The 11974-nt window shown below is 42.7% G+C and overlaps 1 long non-coding RNA gene across 1 annotated transcript; it reads right to left on the bottom strand.

The window, feature by feature from the left end:
• Nucleotides 1-700: 700 nt before the first annotated feature.
• LOC146365191 (uncharacterized) lies at nt 701-8967 on the bottom strand. Its single transcript, XR_014798523.1, has 3 exons — nt 8910-8967; nt 1558-1658; nt 701-1365 (listed from the first exon to the last, which is right to left on the bottom strand). It is a non-coding gene; the product is annotated as an uncharacterized LOC146365191 (long non-coding RNA).
• Nucleotides 8968-11974: the final 3007 nt, after the last annotated feature.

Here is an 11974-nt window from a genome sequence, read left to right as displayed (position 1 = left end):
AAGCCTGCTGACCTGTCACTAGATGATAATTGACACCCTCTGTAAGGTAAACCACCAAAGGTCATTGCTGAAAAGGCCGGCTGCTCACTGAGTGCTGTTCGGAAAACTGCTAATGGAAAGTTGATTGGAAGGAAAACTGAACAAGCAACAATAAATGTTCATTGGAGGGCTTCACAAAGAGTGGACCAAGGCTGGTCCCCACACAGACCCTGAGATGAAAGCCCTGATATTAAAACTAAAAGTGAAACTATAAATATGTCTGTGAAGGTTCTCAGTCATCCAGGTCATCGTAGTCAAAGGAGCTTGCAAAGAAAAGCGTCTGGACTTCTTTAAAGTCCAGACGTAAAGAAGTCCAGACGCTTTTCTTTGCAAGCTCCTTTGACGAAACTATAAATAATTATTAAGTCATAATTGTAGCAAAATGAACCAAACACTTACAACAAAGCTAATGCAGAGATATGTTAACCCTTCCACAGCATGTCTTTATCCTGTCTTCCTTCTCTCACCCCAACCAATCACAGCAGATGGCCCCGCCCCTCCCTGAGTCTGGTTCTGCCGAAGGTTTCTTCCTGTTAAAAGGGAGTTTTTCCTTCCCACTGTCGCCAAAGTGCTTGCTCATAGGGGGTCATATGATTGTTGGGTTTTCTCTGTATGTATTATTGTAGGATCTACCTTACAATATAAAGCACCTTGAGGCGACTGTTGTTGTGTTTTGGTGCTGTGTAAATAAAACTGAAATGAACTGTTCCTTCCAGTGCTCGTCATATTTTCAGTTTTTTGCCTTCATTTCATTTGAATTCTAACACTTCACAAAACTATAAATATTTATACTGTTGTGACATTTACCATAGTCAGTGAGATCCACTGTTATTGCCACAACATGTGCCAGAGCTCTTACCAAGCCGTGGGTTAAAATGCAGCAGCACTAAAGAAGCTTCGACAGTCCTTTGGTCTTTACGTGAACTCAAAGTCAAATTTCTCACAGTTTTTCCCCTCATTCTGTCCCTCCCTGATGATATTAATCTAACAGTCACTTAACCCTCAGAGCTAACGAGCTATGCCTGCAAATGCTAGTTGTGATAATCCAGCGTTTGTGTTGATGTTCATAGCAGAACTTCTCACCCGATTTGCTCTGCCCTGCATCTTCAGTCCCGGTAATGTACCACAAACTCACTTTGCAGGATGTACATTATCCCTGGGAGATAGCCTACATGAAAAGATTGCTATTCCACTGCGTCAGCCAACCTGCTTTATCAAATGAGCGAGGGCCCTCCAACTCGATGTTCCCATACTGCTGTTGTCAGAAATGTCAAGATGTGTTGTAGATTCATAGTACAAAATCATATCCAACAAGGACGATGCTCCCTGGAATAGAAAAAAAAAGCAGAGGGAAAAAAATAAAGAAAGCAAGGCCCCAAATTTGACAGGAATGTTATGAAGTTTCTTTGGAAGGAAAAAAATAGCCTCTAATCTGATACAAGGGAAGGCCTGAATATGAAACTGTATTGCAACTGGAAGATGAAGATGAGCAAAATAAGTTTTGCTCATAAAACTCACATTTTCTTCCAGTTGGGCTGCCTGCAGATTGATGAAATCAAAGTGCAGCGATTTCAGGACGACTTCCAGAGCTTCACAGGAGCGGTGGTCTAATCGCTCACCTTGATGGAGGCAAGCAATCAAAGGGAAGATAATTGGGAGGCTGTTTGCTAACAGGCAAAATTGCACTACTCTAAATGTGCTTTATCCTTTTTTTCTGAAATGAACATTTCAGCAAAAATCACGACAAAACAACTTCCCTTATAAGCAAAGTTTATCTGTGTGTGTGTGTTTTCTTTTAATAAAGTTCTGAGAGTTAATCAGAAACACAGAAAGAGAAATAATGATGACAGCTCCAGTTTTTCATGATTGGACTTCCAAGATGTGAATGTTGGAGGGTCCATTGATTACTGTCTGCCTGCAAACCATCGTAATCAATAATACAGCACCTCAACTTCTGAAGCTGCTAAATGTAGTCTGATTACTTTACCTGCACACTGAATGTGAAATGAACAGTTTAATGGTATATAATAGCAATATACATATAACAATGTCTAAACTGGCAACTTATCCTTTGTGCCAGAACCCAGTGGTGGATTACAACTAATACATTTAATTATGTTTTTAGAATTTACTTGAGAAATTCACGTTGATGCCACTTATACTCATAACATCACACAGAGAAGTATGTTTTGTTCAAACGTGAATCATACTGACATATCGTAATAATGACATTCAAATCATTTCTATTTTATTCATATACCACAACTACAAACCAGTAGTCATCTCCAGAAGCTTCATATAATAGAAACCACGACAATCAAATGATACCATAAAACTGGTGCAACATAAGCGAGCAGTGGAAAAACTGCCAAATCTGTAACAGACTCAGTGACGGGCACACCTCTGCAGGAACTGGTGTTATAAACATGCAAAAGCAGAATGTGGTTTGTTTTGTGTAAATTAAATCCAAATTCACATTTTAGCTGCAGTGTTAAGATGTAGTTGTTATTCATTGCTCCTGTCCGTGTAAAACTTCAGAACTCATTTGTTTTATTTTGGTAAAATACTCAACAACGACATTTTCTTCAAAATGACATGTTCCATCTGTCGTGTTTTGTTTGTGGGCAGAGGAGATGCAATACAAAACATGTTTAATGCTATTTTAAAATGCTGAGGCATGTAAAACGACTGATAAAACTGATAAAATGCTACTATTCCAGTTAGAGAGGTTATACGCAACACATGTTAGAACCAAGGTGAGTAGGCACACGAGTCAGTACATGAGCACAGCTCATAAACGGTACTGGAGATAACACCAGAAAGCCAAAACACCAGTAACTGGTTGATACAGCTGTACACGAGACGGTAACACTAGGGACAGCAACTGGACAGCCTACGAGTCAGTTTCCTGCACGCTGATCATGTTCACCAGGAACCCAAAGGGAACGTAGAAGAAGACACTGCAGGCCAACTCCCAAAGTTATCATCAAGTGTTCTTCACAGGCCTCAACCTCTTAATCCAGCTTATCATTAGGAGCAGATACAGGACAGATTCCACAGTGGAGCGAATGCAAGCCACCTCCTGTGCATGCATAAAGCTGCATGCCAGGTGTGTGTGAGACACTGACTCACTAATCTATCTCACTAAGATCTACAGAGAAGAGTGGATGTGAAGTCAAATGGTTACAAAGGTGATGCAGAGACATGGAGCTGCAACAAGGCATAATAATAAATTTATAAAACAACTACATGGACAAAAGGTTAGCAGGACTTTAATAGAAGGCAGCCACAGCCAAAAACCTGCAGAAGGTAAGCAGGACTAATAAGCTGGTCTTAGTGGCTAGAAAAGGCCTAGTTGCAGACTATACAAAGGTGCCTGGAGACTATCCAACACATAGTAGAAGGTTTAAGTTGGGACTGCGTACACTGAGAGGTACAACCATGTGGCAGGGATAGTGTCCAGGAAAATCTGTGCATAGCATGGACTACAAGTCCCCAAGTCCCGATGGGAGACACCACCAAAGGTGGTTGATAACAACACGGCTAAGGTCCTGTGGGAGTTTCACACAGACAAGCAGCTGCTGGCCTACCAACCAGACACAGCAGTGGTGGACAAGTAGCAGAAGACCACAGTTGTGACAGATGTGGAAATCCCAGTGGACACGAACATCAGGAAGCAGGAGCATAAAAAATAGAGAACTAGCAGGGATGGAAGGAACAACTGGAGCACACGTGGACAATAAAGACCAAAGTTGCCTTTATTGGAGGCCTTAGAAACAGCCAAAGACTCACAGCCTTGGCTAATCACTTGAAGAGGTATACAAGAGAGAAAGAAGTCAGAAGAAAACAGATGTTCCACACTGTAGGATCTACAGCAAACACCATGTGGACTAGAGAAGTGTAGTCGTAACAGAGAGATGGAAGATGGTCAGGACTGAGGGGAACTGCCAGAAGGCATACTGTAGGCTGTAGCTCAGGAAGAGCAGGTCATCTTCTAATGGGCAGGTATGTGGCCTCTGGCATTAAGACAAGAAAACTTCTAACCATGCATGGAGGTTCACCTTAAATCCAGCATCCTGAGACTGTAGGCTTACTGGAAGGAAGGAAGGAAGGAAGGAAGGAAGGAAGGAAGGAAGGAAGCTGAGGACTAGTGAGTATCAGAACCACTATTCAGGATGAAACAATAAAGATCCATGAGTACATCAGAAGATGGGCACAGCTGCTTAGTGAAGACCTCAGGCATTAGAAACCCGAGCAAGAAGAGGAACCATCAGTCAGCTGAGTTCAAGTGCGCCTCTGACTGAGCCACTCAAGGACAATCACGCAGTTGTCCCGTTATCTCAGCTGTGTGCTTGGGGTCATTGTCCTGTTAGAAGATGAGCCTTTGGCCTGGGGGTCGAGAGCACTCTGGACCAGAGTGTAATCTCTGTATATTACTGCATTCATGTTTCCCTCGACCCTGACTAGTCTTCCAGTTTCCTGCAGCTGATAAACATGCTCACAGCATGATGCTGCCATCACTGCATCCAGGTTCAGAAGTGTGTTTGTCATGGTCTGAGAGTCCTTCAAGTGTCTTTTGGCAAAATCCAGGGGGCCTAAATCATTGTCCTTCTGGAAGATTCTTCTCTCTGAACACAGCAAAGCTGGAGCTTTGTCAGAGTGACTGTGGGGTTCTCAATCACCCCCCAGACTATGGCCCCTTACCCCAGTTGCTTCGATTAACTGGCCAGCCAGCTCAGAGAGTGCTAGTGGTTCCAAACTTCTACATATATTTTTTTATTGGAACCTTTGAGGAACCAAAGAAATATAAAAAAACGCGTAAAGTTAAAAAGTGGGGACATGAGTCAGAAACTGTCTAGTACAGTTAGAGCTTGGTATAAGAATGAACCCACCTTGTACCAGTATAAGCTAATGCTGCTGGTGTAATGCTATGGGGGATATTTTCTTGGCACATTCTTGGACCCCTGGTACTTCAGCTGAAACATTGCTTATAATCACAGCCTTACTGAGTTTGCTGCTGATTGTATTCATCCCATTATGACCACAGTGTACCCATGTAATAATGGCTGCTTCCAGCAAGATAACACCCCATGTTACAAAGTTCAGACTGTCTCAAACTGGTTTCTTGAACATGACCGTAAGTTCAATATAGTCTAATGGTCTTGTGTCACCATCCAATCAATCACCTTTGATCACTGGCCATCATGTCAATATGGACAACATATTATTGTTTACCTTACATGAATTTCTACAATGGCGGATAAAATACTGTTGCTGTTAATCTGACTATCTGCAGTTTTTACACGCTTACACAGACACACACAGAAGCTGTGTCCCAAAACGTCGGCTGCATCCTCCTGAGGGTGCATCTGTAGACCGATTACGTCACAGCAACGCGATGAAGGTTGTCCCAATTCGTAGACTCCTCCGAATCTGGCCAACAAATGCGTCCTCCTTTTCACCAGATTTGGAGGATGGAGGTCCTTCGTGTCCCACCATTTCCCAGAATTCATAGCGCGGCTCAGCCCATTCCAGTTTCCAACAATGGCGGCAGCTACTAAGTTTTAATATTACTCTTATTCCTCTTTCTGGGTCACAAAATAAAGTTTTAACGTATTTCCAGGCGAGAATGTAGCTGTGTAAACTTCAAATATCTGCTCAGTTTATCAAGACACCACATATTTGCAAAAGCGCTCCGACGTTTTCGGAGACGTCTGTCCACCCGCTCGATAGCTAGCCGGGTCGATAACAGCGGACTCCCGGCTTCATTGTCTTCAAACTCCCTGCGGTCTTTCACTACTCAGGTTAAACATAATATATAAGTCACTCTGATAACTTAAAAATGTTATTGTTTGGCTTTCTTCAGTGTTTTATTTGTTCCGGAGTAAAGCGGTTTGGCTGAGATTAAAGTTATTAGATTAGATTAGATAAAACTTTATTAATCCCCCAGGAGGTTTTCACACAGCTGAATAAACGTCAAACAGAAAACTGATTAAACAGAAGTGTGAGACTGTCGAGAGTTTACACCAGTGTCCTGTTATATTTTAGATAGCAAGGAGCAGACGGCTGAGTTTGTTCAACTCCACCGAGACAGCGGTGACGCAGATCTGAAGGCTAGACCGTCCCATTTCACAGCCTCGCACTTCTGGTCTTCTCGGTCTTCGGAGGACCTGGCCCACGTAGACCGCGAAGGCCGGGTCCTCCGAAGGATGCAGCCTACGTTTTGGGACACAGCTAGTTACTGCGATAGATGACATCAGCTAAGTAGCCAACTTTAATTATCACAGATGTCAAACCCCTCACTACACACTTTATAGAGTTCTCTCAGACAGGCATGAACATTTTCACTTTTCTCTCTTGTTTAAACTCTCAAAGTTCAAACTTTCGTAGAAAAATAAGTCCACTGTTATAGAATGAAACCAAAGGCACCCGCAGGTGACAACGTTTCATCGACATTGTTGTGTTTGTTGGGGAGAAAACTTACAAACATACAGTGCAGCACTTCAGAGTCACACTGCTAGGATCAAAGATTTGTTTAAATTTGACAAGCTGAACGCGTTCTGTACTGTACAGGAGACACGGCTTGACAATGATCTACAGCCAATCAGGACGCAGAACACAATCCGCTGTAAAAAACCACGTTATAGCGAGGGACCGCTGTACACGTGGCTGGGATTTTAGTTTTAAATGAAAACATAAAATCGCTGCTTTGCATTCATAGCCTAAGCATGTGTGATTTGTGACTGTATGCACAAATGTAACTGATCTCAGGTCAGTCATTAATTCCACTTACAATATTAATGAATTAATACAGATACCATATTTTACACTGAAATATGAATTATGAGGGTTTACATTTAGAAAAGTGCTTTTCTGATTTTTCTCACTAATCCCTGTTTCTTAGTGTTTGTTGGGATTATCGAGGCCCAAATTCAATACAGTTCAAGAAAACAGGCAAATACAGAGGACAGCTCACTAAGAACACGTCTCCATCAGTTCAAACCTGATGAACACAGAAACTGTTCCACTGTTACTGTGTCGCTACAGGTTTCAGTACGTGTGTCATGTGTAACTGCAGCACGTGTTGTCAAATTAATAAAGGTATTTTCTTAATTTTCAGAGCGTTGAGCTCTTTAGGCCATTGTAGGGTTTGATGTTACCACTTTGTAATCTGATTACTGTAGGAAGTCACTCCAGCCTGCTCAGAAGTCACACTCCACATTAAGCTGTGACTGATCAGGCAAATTCATGTGACTTTTAAGACTCTTAGTCTCTCCCCCTTTGCTCTATCTCCTGGGTTCATTCTTATCTCCCTGGCCAAGAAGGGGAAACGATAATTACTATCATAATTATTTCCAAAATGATTTTTCCCCTCTGTTTTAACAATAATCACCTAACTGAGCGATGGCAGAGGGCGTGTGGGGTTGAAGGGAGAGCCATCTGAAATCCCATTTTTTCTAATCCGCCCTGCGTCGGAAAGATAATAAGGCAGCAGCACCCGCAGTCAGATGTCATCAGTGCGTGACGACAGTGACGCCCATCATGGCATCACGCACAAGTTTACACTGCTGCTGTATGCAGATGTGGCTCCCGCTCTCCATATTAGCACATTTAAAGACCTCTAACAGGAGAAGAGCGTCCAGTTTGGATTTAAAACTTCAGCCAGTTATATGCAGTAAAATCACCGGCCTACAGACTGAGGGGAGACTTGGACTCTTCTGGATGTGGATTCGTTTCATTTAGAGCTAAACTGTACTTTAATCAACAGGACTAGATTGTGTTTAAATTCAGTTTATGATAACGATTTGATATTTATGTTAGGTTAGGTTAAGCTTAGCCTCTCCACCAGGAAACAGACAAGCTAGCCACGGTTAGGGTTTAGTTAACATCCATTTATTTCATCTTTGTCTGTTTGTTCCCACAGTGTCAGCATATAAACTGCACTGCAAAGGGGTTTGGATTCAAGGCTAAGATGTGAACCAGGATTTACGTCTATTATTATAAATCAAATGCTATATTTAGTATTATTTCAGGATAACAGCATTAAGATCATGACCAGGGTTTGGAGGACTTTCAGCTCTACCTTGGTGCTACAAGCAAAGCTTGGAGACCAGATCTGAACTGAGCTCAGGTGAACATTTTAACATCTTTACCAGCGCGCCAGGATTTAGGTTCAGTTGCATTTTGTCGCCGTGCTGAAAAGTATTTGAGAAACAGGAAGCTGCTGTCTTTAACATGCACTCTCTGTATGTTGGCCATCATTTGGAGCAATCTGACTGACAGGGTGATATTGGCTCTTTGCTTCTCTGTGTGTCTCTGCATTTCTGATGGAAAGGTAAAAAGTGAAGAAGAGAGGAGAGAAACATGCTTCAACCTGCAGAGTGCTCTGCAGCTCGCCTGTTAGCGTCACGTGTGTGGGAAAATCACAAGTATAGAAACCAGCCAATCGGAGCTAAATCGCACAGCATGTACATGTAAATAACTGCACATATCAGACCTTAGGCTAACCTGTTTATAGTTTGTGTGTCTGGAAAAATGTTGGCTGGTTTCTAGCTAACAGATTTGGTATACACAGGACTAGATGTGTGACTAACCATAGTGCTTCTAACATGGACAAACCACCCTAACCCTACCTCTGACCCTAAACATGCACACCAACGGTCTCTGAATTACACATCAGCTCTGTTTAGTGTTTGAATCTGATGTTGGTTTGAAAACCATATAAAACTAATCACAGCTTTTGGTAAACTGGATTGTTTGGTCAGCAGATTGCAGAAATGCATTTCTGTGTGTAAACATTACAAAATGACTGGGTGTATCATGAAGTCACAGTCATGCTTAATAATGACAGAGTGAGGTGCTCATCTTACCTTTGAGATCCAGACACTCCAAGCTGCCACCTACATGCACGCCCTGCTGACAGACACAGAGAGGAAGAAGAAGCTGGAGATGTGACAAAGAATGTGCACACGCACACACGCACACACACACTGTACAAACACACGCACACACACATGCACGTACGCACGCACGCACGCATGCGCGCACACACACACACACAGATCTGGCACCGGCAGCGCACCCTCCACCCTCCCCGGCCTTTTTCCGTACGGCCTCGCCATCCACACCACGCTATGCTGGTGTGATCGGGGAGCTTATTGGATGCCACAGTATGAATTATGAATTTCACACAGTTTACCGCCACCGTTGATGGTGACACAGCGTCCTAATTAACCAGTGTATAATAATTAGAAACAGCTGGTCATCAGTTGATGTGTTCATTTTCAGAGCCAGTGTTCCACATACATCTAATTTGACTGCATCAATCACTGGAGGTGGCAGATTTGTGCAGCGAGTGGAAAACACACTTTTTTATTTTTGCCCTGACAAGCAAAACAAGGAAAAGGAACAGCGACTGTGGATTGATGAACATCGCTTCAGGGTAATGTATACCACAGGTCTCTGTTGTTTCAAAGACCAGAGATGGTTTGTATCAGTCACATGTCGGTCTGATTATTTCCTGGCAGATATCTCACCTTCTTTTGTTTATTTTTGCTTTAAAAATGTCTCATTTGGGCAAAATGAATATCTGCAGAAAATATTACATAGTGGAGGCTTTAATGATGGCCCCACATCCACCAGGGGGCCCCAAAAGTGAGCAAATTAAAAATGTGCATCGTCTTTGGTTCCGTCAGCTCATTTGTACTGTTAACTGGAAGGAGGCTGCACAGAGCCCAGTGTTTAGCTGATTAGTTTCTCTCTTTTCATCAACAAAAAGCAAATTGCAGTGCGGGGTGCCCAGTTGTGCTCAAGGCCCCGTAAAGCCTTGCCCAGCCCCTGTCACCTCTCTCATACCCACGTGTCAGTCAAAGGCTTCCTGACTACCCCCCCCTCTCTGCGTCGACTCATCTCTGCTGGCTCGCTGAATTGCCACCTTCTTCTCTTTTCCAAGCGGCGCCTCGTTTCCTTTCTCGTTGCTAAATACGATTCATTGTTCAAAGAGACACGTGGAGCACAAAAGGACTTGGAAGGCTTTCCTCGCTCGCCTCTACTGCCGCACAGAAGAGAGCAAGGCGGGAGACAAAGGACGACAGCCATAATGTGCTCCCGTTGAAGGAATTAGGCAGATCAATGGGACATAAACGGCACTGTTTGTGTGTGCGAGAGGCTGATGTGTAATTGTAGAGGAGGTTGAATTTATCCCTGGAATTATCTTAACTGAGACCCTCACACTCAAGAACAAACGTGTTTACAGACACATACATACTAATATTATACACACATGTATGTGCTACATGTGCTGTTCAGGTAGAAGAGGATCTTACTGAGCAAGACGTGTCTGAGTTGTAGTATCATATATATATTAGAAACACCAAACCAACAGGATTCATGGGCGTGTTTGACATTTTTCTCAAGCGCTTTTATCCATTTTAAGCATCTTATTTTTTGGACAACGATTAGGGTCCTTTGATAATATTAAAATAATAAAATGACCCCTCCCCCATCACTCACATGTTGGTTGTTTTTTTTTTGCTGCCTGCAGCCAACAATAAAGGTAAAAAGGCATCAAGAAAAAATCGGAGAAAGAAAAAACCGGCAGCTACAGAGTACACATGCTGTGTGCTTCTTTATGCATGAGCCAAAACATCTGGATTCTTATGTATTCATATGTTACTGTCTCCTATTTCTGTCTTTCACCTTAAACTTGGATGACAGGTTATAAACCTTGTTCTATAAAAACTGTAGCTACTTACAGCTGCTCCTTTTCACTGATTTGTTTGATGTTTTGGAGCTTTTTTTTAATAAAACTATTATGTACATTAAGTCACTTTAAATATGAGTATTTACTATAGTCTGGACTTTAATATTCCAGACTGCAGAGCTGTTATAATAATGATATTATTCAAATATTCTTCCATGCTCTATCAGACTAGCATGTTCTGTTTTTGCTCACAGCTCTGGTTGCTTTGATTTACAGAAACACTTGTTATTGACCATCGCCGTGGCAGCAGAGACTGAAGTGTGATTGGCTCTGCTCATCGAAGGATTATTAAAAATTTCGGGGGGGGGGGGGGGGATATTTGCTACAGGTTTTATAGGCAGCGTAATAAATAATGAACACTACTGCAATATTTGTGCATTTACACGAGCCTGAAAATAGTGAAAGCCAGGTTCAGTTTGGGGGCCGAGGACGAGCTCGTTTACCCCCAGACTGGTTAATCCTATCTCAGATCTGATTGGTGGATTCTTCTCTCCCTACCAGTCACCATCTAAACCCACTCCATGAACGATCCCAGCATGTCGCCGCTGACAGCTCACTCAGGTTATCAGTCTGATCGTTATTCTTAATCATTTGCATTTATATGAAAATAAATAGTTTTTTTCCCAATACATTCCAGCACTCGTTCACCTGCCCACAGGTGACGCCTCTGCCAGTTATTGATTACCATGTGATTCACTGCATATATCTGACTGGGTAACAGGTTTCTGTGCTGTGAGTCCATTTTTGGAGAATCCAGAAACGTCGGAGTACGAGGACAGGTCAGTGTTATTGCTCATTTTTATGCACATATTTAAATCACCTGTGAGTTTTTGAATTTGTCACAAAACAAAAAGTCGTTCTTTTGCTTTTCCCTTTCTTTAGTGGCACCAAGCCAACACGTGGAGAACGCTGACTCTGTGTCCATGTTCCCAACACACACACTGCACGTCCTCCTCACACAGAGTACAGCGGCAGCTGTTTTTCATCTTAATGAATTTCTGAACTTGTTCGTTTCCCTCTCTCTGCCTCGTGCTGAAGGATGGAGAGCGACGGCATCGGCTGCCAAAGCAATTGATGTGTCAGGAGGGAGAGAGGACAAAACGCAGTGATAAAAAGAAAAGCTTTCCCTCCCTCACACTCTCTGCCTCTTACACACACACACACACACACACA

Source organism: Perissodus microlepis, chromosome 19, assembly GCF_051167445.1.
Source record: "Perissodus microlepis isolate ML-2025 ecotype Zambia chromosome 19, ASM5116744v1, whole genome shotgun sequence".
In the NCBI taxonomy this organism is placed as follows: domain Eukaryota; kingdom Metazoa; phylum Chordata; class Actinopteri; order Cichliformes; family Cichlidae; genus Perissodus; species Perissodus microlepis.
Note: the sequence above shows the minus strand (reverse complement) of the source record. Positions and strands in the feature narration are given on the sequence as shown.